This window comes from Centrocercus urophasianus, unplaced genomic scaffold, assembly GCF_019232065.1.
Source record: "Centrocercus urophasianus isolate 14NV4802_14NV808 unplaced genomic scaffold, USGS_Curo_1.0 seq_15, whole genome shotgun sequence".
Classification (NCBI taxonomy): Eukaryota; Metazoa; Chordata; class Aves; order Galliformes; family Phasianidae; genus Centrocercus; species Centrocercus urophasianus.
This window is the reverse complement of record NW_024884697.1, coordinates 6,427,370-6,441,571: the sequence shown is the minus strand read 5'-3', so window position 1 is coordinate 6,441,571 and position 14,202 is coordinate 6,427,370. Positions and strand designations below refer to the sequence as shown.

At 42.7% G+C, this 14,202-nt stretch overlaps 1 protein-coding gene across 1 annotated transcript in view; it reads right to left on the bottom strand.

Moving 5' to 3' along the window:
* Positions 1-13,911, bottom strand: part of ELAPOR2 (endosome-lysosome associated apoptosis and autophagy regulator family member 2) — a 90,685-nt gene extending 76,774 nt beyond the window's left edge. Inside the window, exon 1 of the mRNA XM_042816328.1 lies at positions 13,824-13,911. The gene's annotated coding sequence lies outside the window, so the exon portion shown is untranslated. The remainder of the gene's footprint in view (positions 1-13,823) is intronic.
* Positions 13,912-14,202: the final 291 nt, after the last annotated feature.

Here is a 14,202-nt window from a genome sequence, read left to right as displayed (position 1 = left end):
AGCATTCTCCAAGAGCAAGATTTGTTTCTCTGCAAATACAGTTAGGCTGTTCATAAAGAACTGTGGAGTTACTGCAGCTGAGAAGGTCGACAATAACAAAGTTAATCACAGTTCTAATTATAACTTTTAATATGCTGGATTTTATTCATTCCTCCTCCTTTCCAACCTTGATGTTTTATATCCAGCTATTCAAGATTTAAGACTTGTAAGTGAAAAGAAAAGCTACTATATATTTTTTAATTTTTTTAAGCACATATATATGTTGCTGATTGTTGCTTATTCAGAAGGCAATTTGCATATAAAGAGTACAGGTTGCAACTATTTAACAGCCCACAAGCAAATCCCAAGAAGGCTGTTAGCTAAGGTACCTACAGTATCACAACTAATGTTTTAAAATCACAGGGAAACTTGTTGAGCTTTTGTTTGTGAAGGAACAAAGGCCAGCTGGAGGCTGAAGAGCTGAGACAAAACAAGATGTGTCAGCTGCTTCAAGATAACTGAGCACATTTTGGCCCCAGCATTCAGTGAGACTTTCTGAGAAAGATCTCAGTTCGACACATCTACAAGCTTTCCCCATGCTGTACCCAGTGACAGCAGTTCCTCAACCACCAGCCAAGTGGACACATCTCATCATGTCTTCTCATACCCTTTCTTTATCAGATATAAGGAAAGACAGTAATCTTGGGCCCAATTTTGATCTTCTCAACATAAAGGACACCGCAAAATCTTTACCGTGCGCAGAACTGAAAGGGCGCAGTCAACAAACTAGAAATAAATTGGATACGAAACAGCTGAGTAGGATAAATTATTACCTCAAACGAAGATCTGAACTGATAATTTCAGTAGGAAAAAATATCCCTATATACATGAGAAAAGCAAGACGGAGCAAACTGTAGACACTGCAGCACATTTACCTAAAAGGCTCCTCCAAACTAAGAGAAACACTTAGGACAACATAAGTGGCTTTGGGCATGTGCAAGCACATCGTAGAACCTGCGCATCTCCTTCCTTCTGGTCACTGCATCACTGAGCCAAGTTCAACTTCTACAGTTACTGCACAATGGGGAAAACAAATCTTCAAGGACTGAGTTCACCAACTAACGCCAAACCACCCATCCCATTCTGGCAGGTTCATATGGAGCAGTAATCCAATTTTACAAGTTGTCCACTCTCATCCAGTGAGGACCTGAACTATGGCCAGATTTCATATTCTGAGGAATCAATGGATCCCATTTCACTGCATCTCCTCTCCAGCAACAGAGTCCCACAGCAGCATCCTGCCCAATCTGCTACGTAAATTAAATTTTAAAAAGCTTATAAAAGGGCCTTGTCAGTTAGTCTGAAAATGTTCATTGAACGAATACAGCACGAAAGTAGTATTTGTATGAAAATCTATGAGAGACAGCATTAAACTACTATCAAGCTTACTTAACATGTAGTTATTTTTAAACATCAGTAAATGCATTTTTTCTGCACCACACCTTAAGTGCAGTGGAAGGAGAAGGTTTAAATTCAGTAATATATCTTGATTATGTCAGAGTACTGACTCTAAAATTTGCAGAGTTCCCTGACATTAATGCAGCACAGTTATTTAAGCAGAAACTTAATTATAAATAAGACACCGTTCCTCAAACTTTGGTCGAATAACTCATGTACTTAAAATTAGATGCAAGAGCATTCTGCAAAACTTCAGCTTCTGCCCTTCTGCTGTTCTTATCTGTTCCTATCAGATGTGTGGATTTTTCATAGGGCAATAGATAGCAGGAAAATACTAGAAAACGAACAACACCGTTATTAGAGGGAAGTCTGGGTGATGCTCCCTCATCTGATCTTGCAGCATTTTTATGCCCTGTCACCTCCTCTACAATTTCCTACCAAATGCATTCACTTCACATTTCCTTTTCTCCTCTGAGAAATGTCACCATATGGAAAAACATCAGCCAGCTCACTCAGGCAGAGCAGGAGCAGGTTACAGCCCTCATTTCCTTGTCACTATTTACACAGTTTTATGTACTTTTGGTGTGTTCCTCACTCAGGCCGTGAGGAAGGATAGATCTGGCTCACTACAGTGCTCTGAGTATCTCACTTTCAGACTCTCTCACTCCCTCAGAGGAGGAATTCTAGGTACAGGGAGAGAGACACACACTGAAATGAACCTTTACCATGGATGGAATTGCCCCAGCATCAGCCCATTACAAGGGCTCTCCAACCAGAGCCAGACGATGATGACAGAGAGGGAAAACTGGCTCTACAAAAGAAGACCACAACTAACCTCGGGAGGGAAGTAAAAATGGAAACATTTTTATTGACTCTTACTGCCAAAGCTGCATTTACTTATATGAAGACTAAGACCAGATTCTGCTTATTACAAATATGAATTTCACTCAGGAGTCTTCTGAGAAGGTGGGAAGGAATGCAAAACCAAAACCCATTCTCTTTCACAGTTAGTTGGTTTTCAGTGTATACTTTGCTCTGTATCACACAGCATTTTGTTTGTTCACTGACCAAGTGGTTGCATATTTTCAAACAGGGACACAGCAACTAAGGCATCTATTAGCTGAATCTTCATCTGTACTGAACTTTGGAATTACTGAATGTTTTAATGAATATTCCTGCTTTGTCCTCCCCCAAAAGCAATTAAACTAAAAAGAAAAAAAGAGCCCAATGGGACCTCTAGCATCAATCAGTAGGAGACTGGAAAAACCATGACAACGATCTAAACCAATGATCCACCTATCCCCACCATGCCAACTAACCAAGTCCCTTAGTACCACATCTACCTTGAACACTTGCAGGGACAGCAACTCCATCACCTCCACGACAGCCTGTGCCAATGCCTAATTTCCCTTTCTGAGAAGGCAGTTTTCCTAACATCCAATCTAAACCTCCCCTGGTGCAACTTAAAGCCATTACCTCTTGTCCAATGGATAGTTACCTGGAGTTCAGGAACTTCTGCCTGAATTGCAACCCCTTGCCCCAGGACAGGACCATGCCAATTGTAGTAGTCCTCTGCTGCACTACGTATCTGAAATTACCCCCTTCAGTGCATAAAGCAAGGTTTTTCAATCACAGTCTAACACAAAAAACACACAGCCACATACTTTCACAAGGGAATCTAATCTAATGTCTCCATCTTGGGTTGCTTCCAAGCCTCCAGTGTCCATTCCCACTTTGAGAATAACTAATAAATAAAACCAGTAACAAGTTAGCAAATGAAGGCACCTTGAGTTAAGCCAGCAATGGTGAAAATGTAACTCAGGTTTAACTCAGCTTTAGGTTCTGCTTGGCTCCTAGCCTCCTTTCTGCACCCACATCATTTAACCCCAGTCCCAACGACATTCAGTAGCACCCAGCCAAGCTCTGCTCACTGCATACCTCTTCTAAGTGCAGATTTACCCACAGAGCTAGGGCAGCTCTGAACAGAAATTCAGCAGCAGTTCCAGCACCCAAACAATGCCAGGAGCTCCAAGCTCCCCCTCACACAGGTTGAAGGTGTGAGGGAAAGGTGACAGCAGGAGGCCCAACTCAGGCCATAGCACAATTAAACCCTTTGCAAGGGGCAGGGCCACATCTTATCGGTAGCCGGATCAGTCAAAGCAATCAGCAGTGACTCAGAAGAAAGGCAGGACAAGGAAGAGATTACAGCTCTGCTCAAGCACGGTTCCCAAGCTGTTCCTTGTTATCAATTGTGCCTGCAAGATACAATACAGTCCACAACATTAAGAAACGCATTCATAGCTGGTGTTCCTGGTAACGCAGTCAGCCTGTAATTATGAACTCTGTAAGCAACCATAAATTCAACACCTGCCTTTTCACACTGGGGAAAAAAAGAAAAAAAACAAATACAAGTCAAGCCCATTTGACAAAGAAACCACAATCTGATTTTTATACATATGCTTACAGTTTTAGTCCTGCATATGCCATAAACAAAAATTTATATAGGCTGGAGCTTCGTACTAATTATTCCTTGCATAGGAAAGGGGCACTGCTGTGTGATAATGTATTATTGGGAGGAAGCTTCTGTAATGCAGAAGAAAAAAACTTGCTAATAAACAGCCCTCCAGAACTAAGGGACAAGGCTGCACTCCTGGTGCATTTCCATTTCAATTCAACAGTTCACAGGCAAAAAATTCAGGCCCTTTCTCCACTGCAATTAGCCCACTGTGGGGACCCAGCTCCATCACAGTGATGTCCAACCCTTATCAAAACACATCTGTCCCTGCAGCTTGTAAGCAACATTGGTTCTTATTAAATAACTGCTGTAATTCTGGTACAGCAGAGATTAATTGCACTGATGGGACCAGATTATTTTATTTTTTTTTTTTTGCTTAACTAAGAATAGGGTGTCTGAGTGATGTTAGCCAGAGTCCCTCTGTAGTCAGTATAAAAATACGGGTGCATTCAGCAAAAGAATCACACCAGCCTTTTAGGATGAGCAAAAGGAAACAGCCTTGAAGGGCAACCATCTCTTTTGACAATGAGGCATTTAGGTCAGGCTACATACCTGACTTCCACAATTAAAACAGATATGTCATGTTCATGGTAAAAGATGTATACAAACATCTGGCCTAGGGTCAACAGTGGTTTGTAGATGTAACTCTCTCTACTCCGAGTTCTTGAAGTAACTGCAGAGCCATGTTGCAGCCCCATAGAATCACAGCATTGTTATGTGATACTCTGTGGACATGTGGCAGGTCCTGGGCTAAACACAAGAAGATGTGTTGCCCCAGCTTCCATGGACAAAAACCATGCTAGAGAACATGCTAATCAAAAAAGGCCAGCTGTTTTTAGCAGGATAGAAACTGCCTAAGAAAGCAGGATATTGTCTGAATAATTTACTTTTATTCCCAGTACTTGCAGCTCCTAATGAGGTGTCACTGAGTCTCCATCAGACTTTGCACTGTAAATACTTAAGGTGAGTAATGGCACAGTTCGTTAACAAAAATCATGCTTTCATTAACAGCCACACAAAGCCTTCCAAAACCTTGAGTCAAGCATCATTGCCTCCATCCCCATAAAATCCAAGCAACTTAAAGTGCCACAGTATCTTTAAAACACTACCCAACTTAGCTCCAGTTCATTTAACTATTCACATTTTCCAACTTCTCTGCAATCCTAAGTAGCAGGCTTTTTTTCTTTTTTTTCCCTTCCTCCTCTCAATGAAAGCTATGATTCTTGTATAAGCACATGATAAGGCTTTGTGGCAATCTTTTCCCTCATTTAGTAAAGCAGTTCCAGAGATTAGCAGGTCAGTACCACAATGGACAATGCTGCAGAACAGCTTTTTGCTTTTATTTATTTATTTAAAAGCAGGAAGTAAAAATGAGAAGCCATCAAATATTTAAGCAGGGTTGGCATCAAGCACAGTTAAAAATACTGGGAAAAAAAAAAAAAAGAAAAAAAAAATTATTCTTTTTCACTTTACAGCTCCTCTTAGGTAAAGCAAGCAAGAGTGCAGGGTGAACTATTTGTGATGACGGATCTGTGCATCCCAATAAGGATCCTCAACACTAACAGGACACGTCACTTTGGCACAGGACTGAGCAGTGCCTCTGGATCCCCTGCCTCTTGCAGTGCAGGGGTTAACAATGCTCACTGGGTTTCTAGCCAAAAAAAAAAAAAAAAAAAAAAAAGAGAGAGAGAATTGAGAGTTCTGGTGAATCCTACCTTTAGCATCAAAAAACAGCAACAATGGACAGTCATCCTGTCTGGTCTAGGAGAAGAGGAGAGAGTTGACCTGAATTCAGGGGTTATTTGAGCAGCTTCAGGGAAGAGAGCCATTACTTTACTAACCAGGACACTTGACGTTAGTCACAAGGCAAGATGAGTTGCTCATCTGCAGGCCTTCAGGGTGGATGCTTGCCAGAAAAGGTGGAGTGTTAAGAGCTGAATCATTTTTTTCCACTCCAGTTCTACTCAGCAGCCTCCCCTTAGCATCCTTGAGATGCAAGTATAAATCCTGCTATAAAGGAGTCTAATTAAGGTCCCTGCTTTTTTTCTGAGAAACGTCTGATTTTTTAAAAATGGGATGAAATAAGACCAAACAAAAGAGAGAATAAAAGAATTGTCTTGGGAAATATCTTTCTTCTTCTTCATTTGCTTTAAGGAACTACAGTGCTGGGGATAAAAAGGAGTGAACCAGAAACAAGCAGCATTTGATCAGCACTGTTGACCTGCCAGCAGGAGGGAGCCATGGATATAAAAGCCTGGGAAAAATCAGAAGGCATGCTTTTCCAATATGCATCACTCAAAAGACACAGTGCTATCCTTGCATGTTTTTTTAAACCCAAGCAGCCTATATGAAGATACTCCTTTGAGAATCTTCAGAGAGGAAGAACAAAACCAGAAGGACGTCACATGCTGCAAGAAATACTGCAAGAATTTAACACTTTAAGAGTCAGCAGCTGAGGTCTAAATCATTTGTACCCTTGAGTTTGCTGCTGGCATTTACCATGTCATTGCATTTTCATTTTCCAGGAGCGTATAGTCAGTGTGTGCACTGATTTCTCTACTGTTAAATGTGTGTTATACATTATGAAGCCAGCAACAGTTACATTGACGGTATGCACAGGTTTTGCACTCCCTGTTGGTTCTTGCTTGAGCTTGGTTAGCCAGTATAGTTTAGCTTCCCAACCTTATTCACTATAACGAAAGTATCTCTAAGCTTTCACAGAATCATAGGATCATTAAGGTTGAAAAAGACCACTAAGATCATCTAGTCCAACCATCAGCCCATCCCTGCCATGCCTACTAACCACAACCCTCAGTGCCACATTTATCCTTTTCTTAAACACCTCCAGGGACTCCACTAGCTCCCCAGGAAGCTTGCTCCAGTGCCTCATGTTCATCCACTTCCAGACATTCTGAGATATTTTCTTACAGATATCCCTGGAAAATGTTTGCACCTCTAAAGTCAATTATATTCTAAACAAACAAAAGCTGAGCTTCCTAGTATTTTTGCCCCCAAATATCAAAGTTCTTATCTTCTTTTTTTTTTTTTTTTTTGTAGATACTTCCAAAAACCTTCAAATATCACTACAAACCATTTCAGCAATATGATGTATTTCCTGACAATAAACATGATCAGTAAATACTATACCAAATAAGATCTGCCTCCTCTGTAGCAGTAAATATGTTCTGTCAAAGAAATCTAGTTGGAACAGCTCAACATCTGTTTTTTTTTTTCTTTTTTTTTTTTTTTTTTTTTTAATGAAAGCACACCTTATAGCCAACACCCCTTTCCTTGCAGAGATGCTTGCATCTCTGAAACCAGAGCGCACAGCTCCACAATGGAGGACTACAATCCAGTTCTTTTCAGACCTTTAGCAAATTAACAGACAAATATCTTATTTTCTTCTCCTTCTTTCACCAGAAAATACACTCTTTGCCATTAGCTCAGAGTGAATCCACACAAAGTCTATTCAACCACAATTTTAGATTCCACAACTGAAACTAGAGGGGACCAATCTGGTGGGTCCAAAAGGCTCCTTCCTCTACTTCTGTCCCACCAGATGCTAAACACTTGAGTCATCTCTGTGATTTACACTCCTTTTTTCCTTTTTTTTTGGCATTCTCATTTTCCTCTTAATCAGCATTATCAGCATTCCCTCTGATTCAGTGATAGGATCTCCAGCATCAACACAGAGGAGTTTCACGTGTCATTTTCAATCATCTTAAAACATTTTGAGCCCTTTTCCCAAATACACAGAGATTACAATCTGGCACAATTTATAAAACTGAGCATCACGAAGTTTCTGAAACAAGGTCATTATTACGTTTGGTTGATGATTTGTAATGTAAAAAGGTCGTAAAGAAAAGGTTTCCAACCATTTCTCTTCTTCATGCAGACACAAATTCAATTTCAAAAGACTGAAAACCAAAAGTTTTCATTGCCAGCAACCAAAACCTGAACAGATTTTCAGGTCAAGGGTAATAGCTGAAATATTACTAATAGGGACTATGAGGGATGCTCCTTTCTAGATGAAGAGTCAGCAAAGACAACCATGTCGGGTATCAGCACAGCATCTTCACAATAGCTGCCCATGGAAAGACCTTGACCACAACAGGGAGACAGGTGGGACATGTTCCTTGACACTCCTCAAACAAGCACTGTTCCTTTCCTATCTCAAGAAGGAAGGGCTCAAAGCTTTTACATTGATCTATCCTGCACTTCCTTACTTTCATACCTCTTAACTTGTGATTACTACTTCCTTCAGCAACATCAATGGAGACTACTGCACATTTGTAGCTCTTCATCTGAGAGCATTGGCCAAACACCACTTGAACTCAGGCAGCTCGGTGCTGTGCCCAGTGCCCTGGGCAGCCTGTTCCATGCCCACCACCCTCTGGTGCAGGCCTTTCCCTAGCACCCCCTGCCCCTCCTCAACTGGCACAAATCAGTACACAGTACTGCCGAAGTTGATGACCAGAGTAAAACACAACCCATATCTCTGCACACACTGGACCCCGCACCCAGGATTCCCAACACTACTCCTCTGACCAGCAGAATTTTTTCACACAGAGGTTGGTGACACACTGGAACAGGTTGCCCAAGGAGGCTGTGGATGCCCCATCCCTGGAGGCATTCAAGGCCAGGCTGGATGTGGCTCAGGGCAGCCTGGTCTGGTGATTGGTGACCCTGCACACAGCAGGGGATTGAAACTAGGTGATCATTGTGGTCTTTTTCAACCCAGGCCATTCTACGGCTCTTTGATATGATTCTATGATGTATTGGAAATGCCAGCAGAGATCATCTCCTTACTTGCCCTCTCTAAATCTACAAAAGCTTGGAGGAACAAAGGGTAAAAAAAAAAAAAAAAAGGAAAATCTCGGCATTCCTTACAGACAATAAATACTTGTGCTGAGTGATCAAGTAGTGTTTGATGGTAGAAGAGTGTAATCTTTTCTTTGTTTAATGTCTGCTCATCTTTTGAGTTTATGGTCTTGTTGCATCTTCCACTGCATCTCGTTTTCTTATTCTTGAGTCACTAAGACCGCGGTTCAATTTCCAGTTTTCAAATTACTGTTCATTCTCCTTTTGGGTTCCAAATTCCTTGGTCTGCCTACATGCTAAATGGTGATGTTTTCTTCTGCAGTACCTATGCCTTGGCATCTGTCTTCTCACCTTTCATGCATCTGTTTCCACTCCATCAACTTTATTGTCAACAGTTTTATAGCACGGTTATTACTCTTCTTTCCTCATCTTTACAACCTTCCATCACAGTGGCAAATGGTAGCTGTCCATTTCTCATTTCACCTCAGAGAAAGAAATCTCTGTAGCAGCAGGAGATAAAAATAACACGATCTGTCTAGGAATCTTCCCACAGTTTCTTCTGCTGAATATGAATTACTCATAAATTAAGGGTCTAAAATCCTTTAGGGTGTTTAGAAATCAGGGAATACAATACTAGATCATCCCAGCAGCTGGTAAACATAGCTGCTGTTTTGCTGCCAAAATAGCCAGTGTAGGTGCTTCAGGGAAAGGCAAAAGGATACCAAGAAGCAACAGAACCTACTCAGAAGCATTCCTTTCTAAACATTTAGCAACAAGATAATCCCTTCTGAGACTTCAAACCCAGCGGAGACTAAGTCCCAGAGACCAAGTTCCACAAGTTACTGAAAGCTAAATGAAAATAAAAGCATACCTTTTTAACACTAATAGTATTTAGCCATTCAAGTGCACATTTTTATTTCTACGTTATCCTACAGATTCACATCTCATTAGCTTTCTCCACCCCTTGTATGTAACAAATGTTCTTCTTCTCCTGCCTCAAGTTATACCTTTCTTATCTCAATAGCCTTAATGTCTTCTGTGATGGCCATACATTTCTTAACCATTTATACAGTTCCTCAGTTCCTGAGTATTAATAAGACACAAGAACAGCATTACAATTTATATATTTTTTTAACTTTATATTATATAATTATATGTATTATATGTATAATTATTATTATACATATATGTGTATATATGTACGTATAAATATAATGTGTGTGTGTATATTTTTTTTTAAATCACCCACTCACCTTACTCCACCATGACACACTGGATGCTGTCCTACATGGCCCCCCACAATGACCCCAAACCTTTCTCCAAGCAGCACAGTTCACTTACAGCAGAAGCATAGGAGATACTCAGATTCCTTCCAGCAGATGCTCCTGTTATTCCTGCCAGCCTATGTTTGGTGACAGGTGTGCTGACTTTATCTGGTTCTGTTACATAACATCCTTCCAAGACTGACACATATCTTCTCTCCATCCTTAACATAGAAGGACAGAGTTTCACTTCTCTTCAAACTGCTTATCTTACTACCTAATATATTGATTCAAGATACTAATATTCTTAAAGTACTTCATACTTAGCTTAGGCACACCACATTTTTTTTAACATTTTCTCATCACAAAAATGGACATTATTTCAACTAAGTTGAAATAATGCACTTGACCCAGTTTCAAGTTCATGCTGCACATCTCTCCTCAAGATTTTCTTGGCTTTATCTTGCAAGTAATTTCATAAAAGATTTTTTCACTGTCCAGATAAATTATTTCTATCACTTTTCTCCAGAAATATCCCAGCAGATTCATACAAAAATACTTTCCCATACAGAAGGAATTTAGCATCATCCTCTCCATTCAGTTATTCATTTTATAATTCTGAATCTGATTTTGCTGCTTTTCCAGAAGGCAGGTAAAATACCCAGTATATCAGCATCACATGTATTACATGCATCAAAATTTATTGGCATAGACTGCACAGGAAGGCGGTGGAGTCACAGTCCATGGAGGCACTCAAGAAATGTGTAGATGGGGCACTGCAGGACAGGTTAGTGGGCACGGTGAGGATGGGGTGATGGTTGGACTGGGTGATCTTAGATGTCTTTTCCAACCTTAATGATTCTATTATTTCAAAAGCACACATATTTGCTCTCAACCTGCACGGTGACTAAGAGTCAGAAAAAAATCTAAGAAAGGAAACAGCAGCTCTGATACTTCTTATCTCTCTGCAGACAGTTTGACTGAATGGAAAGCAGAAGAGTCACTCCGTGATTTTTTTACTGCAAACGCAAAAACAACAGAAGGAAAGCAACGATTACATGAAGAAAATTTCTATTTAGGCAGAGCATCAGCTAAAATTTCCTTAAAGCGAAATCTGTTCATTTCTGCAAGAGTTTCCAAGGGGAAAACCAAAAAAAAGACTCATTCAGGTGGAAAGTCCAGAAAAAGCGTCAAGAAAGCACTGGAATACAAGACATAACAAAAATGCACGCCGGGGTGGCAGGGGGATGGGCATGAATATCTCATCATTTCCATCATGATAGCTGAATGTGTATTTAATGCCAGTGAAAAACATGGGTGTCATCAACTCCACTCAAAGTCGGAATTTATGCAACACATGAAACATGTGCATTAGTATCCCATTCATCATTAGCAAACGCAGAAGAAAAAAAAAATCATCAAGCAGTTATTCTCATCCTAATTCAAGTTACTGACTTGCCAGAAGTACAGGGTACAGTAGTGGTTCCCCAGCATCTGCACACCAAAGGTACTTCAGTCAACCAAGCCCATCTCCTAGAGATGCACTTAACACACCTGCAGAGCAGCTGCTGGCATCGCAGGGCCCTGAGAGACCTCATGGTACAAATGGGCATCACTGCCAGGGTTGAACCACGTTACTCCAGAAGGCCATGGCTCCATCAGTGTACATCATGACAGCCAGCCACAGGAAAATTCACTTGAGCTGCTGCTCATTTGGTCTGCAGCACAGACACACTCTTCCTAAATGCAGTGTGCTGAACTACTACCATTCCTGATGAAAGAAACCAATGTCAAAAAGGTTTCCAAAAAGCAACACTGCAATATGTTATTATTTTACTGTCTACACTATCAGAGAACCATAGAGCCTCAGGCACAGCCAGATCCCACTGCTCCAAATGTTGTACCAATGCAGAAATCCCACAAACTGGCAGATACCCATATTCCTCAGAACAGTGAGGAGACAGAAAAACAAGCTGTCAAAGAAAGAAAAAGGCAAAATCCCCTGTAGATTCAGAATGAACTACCTGCCAGTGCTCTAAGCCTTGTGCTTCTCAAGCCTTTTGGGTATAAACCAACAAGACCTGCACCGAGTATTCAAAGCACCATAAGGTCCTTCAAAGAACCCTGTAACAGGCAGTGCTTCAGCCCCGAGTCTGCTCAAAGCAGAGTTGATCACAACAGGATCACTAAAATCAGGCTGAATTATGGCAAAGGACAAAGTTTTGAGACTGACGTGTAATAGCCAGGCATTAGCTGTATTCCAGATAAGCTACCTACTTTGTTCTTCCCTTTTGCAAAGCAGCTGCTCTGCTACCCTGGCTCTTTGCAAGCTGTTTTTGTTTGTTTGTTTGTTTTTTCCTCCATCCAGACATGTTTGTAATTGTATTCCCTAGGATATTCCAATGCATGGAGCACACACACACCAGTACAAGCTAACAAACAGCTCCTTAACCACATGAGTGAGGGATGTTTCTGTCTCAAAAAGCACTAAGTGAAACTTAGTAAACAACGCTGTCTGTCATTCTGTAAAGGAACAAAGGAAAAGCACTCAGGTCCAGACTCAAACTGGCACATAAAAGGAGCCCAGCTGGGATTTTAGGCACCTACATCACAGGACGCAATGCTCAGAATTCCACTCATACCCTCTTGGTACCTCTGCTGAGGTTCAGCCATCACTTTTAGCCATCTGCAGAGACCCAACTTTCAAGCAAAACCTTTGGGAAGAGATCAGCCCTAAAAGGACACGTTTCTCTGGGTTGAAAAAGAAGATGGGTGATTCAAAGCCGATGGCTCCTTCTTTGGGACAATCAACATTTAGGAGAAGCATCCCCAAAACAGCCAATATGGTGGTTACCCCCTTACTGCAAGATTCCCCACACCAGTCTAACACTGAATTTTCCCTCTGACACAAAAAACAAGAGATCTAACAGAGGTAATATTCCTGGGATTGTGTCTCAGTGCTGGGCTCCTGCACCTCCTGCTGAGCAGCACCCGTAATAGAACTGCCATCCAGAGCAGCTTGGTCTGAGGATATACAACTATTTCCTGCTGAACACTGCGACCACAGAAGGCACTGTGAGCATCGTCAGAGAGGAAGAAGAAGGGGACTGACTGCTGCCAAGCCACCAGCAACCTCCTTCTTCCCAGCCACGGAGCACTGTTTGGGATGGTAGCCCATAACCTCCTCATCCCCTGCACCTGGATTTAAAGGACACAGACCCAGCCACTCTCAAAAAGTATTGGAGAGGATACGCCTGCATGTAAGGATGAGGATGGAAACCCTGGAGTAAAGGAGCAGCCTTGGGCCCCTCCATCTAGGCCAGCAGAGCAAGCACAGGGCTGGGCATCCCAGCAGCAGCCCTGCAGCTCTCTTTGGGTTTGTCACAGCAGGACAGGGGCAGAAAGTTTCTCTCCTGATTTGACAGGCATGGGTACTCCCGGCTGACACAGGGGGGTCAGAAAAGCTTTAATCTCCTCATCATCTGCACTGATTCAGCACAGTATTTAGAAAAGAGCAAGGGCCACCCGAATCTCCCTGTTTGATTGTGTTCTCTGCCATTTCCTCGCAGGGATGACCTCTGGAGGGACTTCGCGATGGCTACATCGACAGCACCAGGGGGGGTCCCATCTCCTCAAGTCCGACCCCACGAGCAGCCCCTACGGGGCGGCAGTACCCAGCCATATCCCATACACACACATATATAGGATGCTCTCCCGCATTCCACCCCGACCGACGGCCAAAACCCCAGAGCAAGGAGAAGGGAAAAAAAAAAAACACAAAACCTCACCTCTTCGCAGGGCGGCAGCTGGAGGGCGGCCGCCTGCCAGCCCAGCAGCCAGCAGCACACCCAGGCGGTGCCCGGGCACCAAATCCTCCGCTTCATCCTCCGCTCCCGCAGCGGAGCGGCCGCTCACCCCTTTCCCCGCTCGGCAGCCGCCGCTCGGGGCTCAGCGGCCCCGCTCCCGGCTGCGGCTTCTGCAGCGGGGCATAACCCAGCGGGGAGACGCACGGAGCTGGCACGGAGCGCAGCGGCCCCGCCAGCCCCGTGCCGGCAGCCGGCACCGCCACAGCCAGGAGGAGGGGCGGGGAGGAAAAGAAGGAGGAGGAGGAGGAGGAGGAAGGCGGGTAGGCAGCGCAGGCGCATGCTGCCGAGGCTCGGTCAGCCT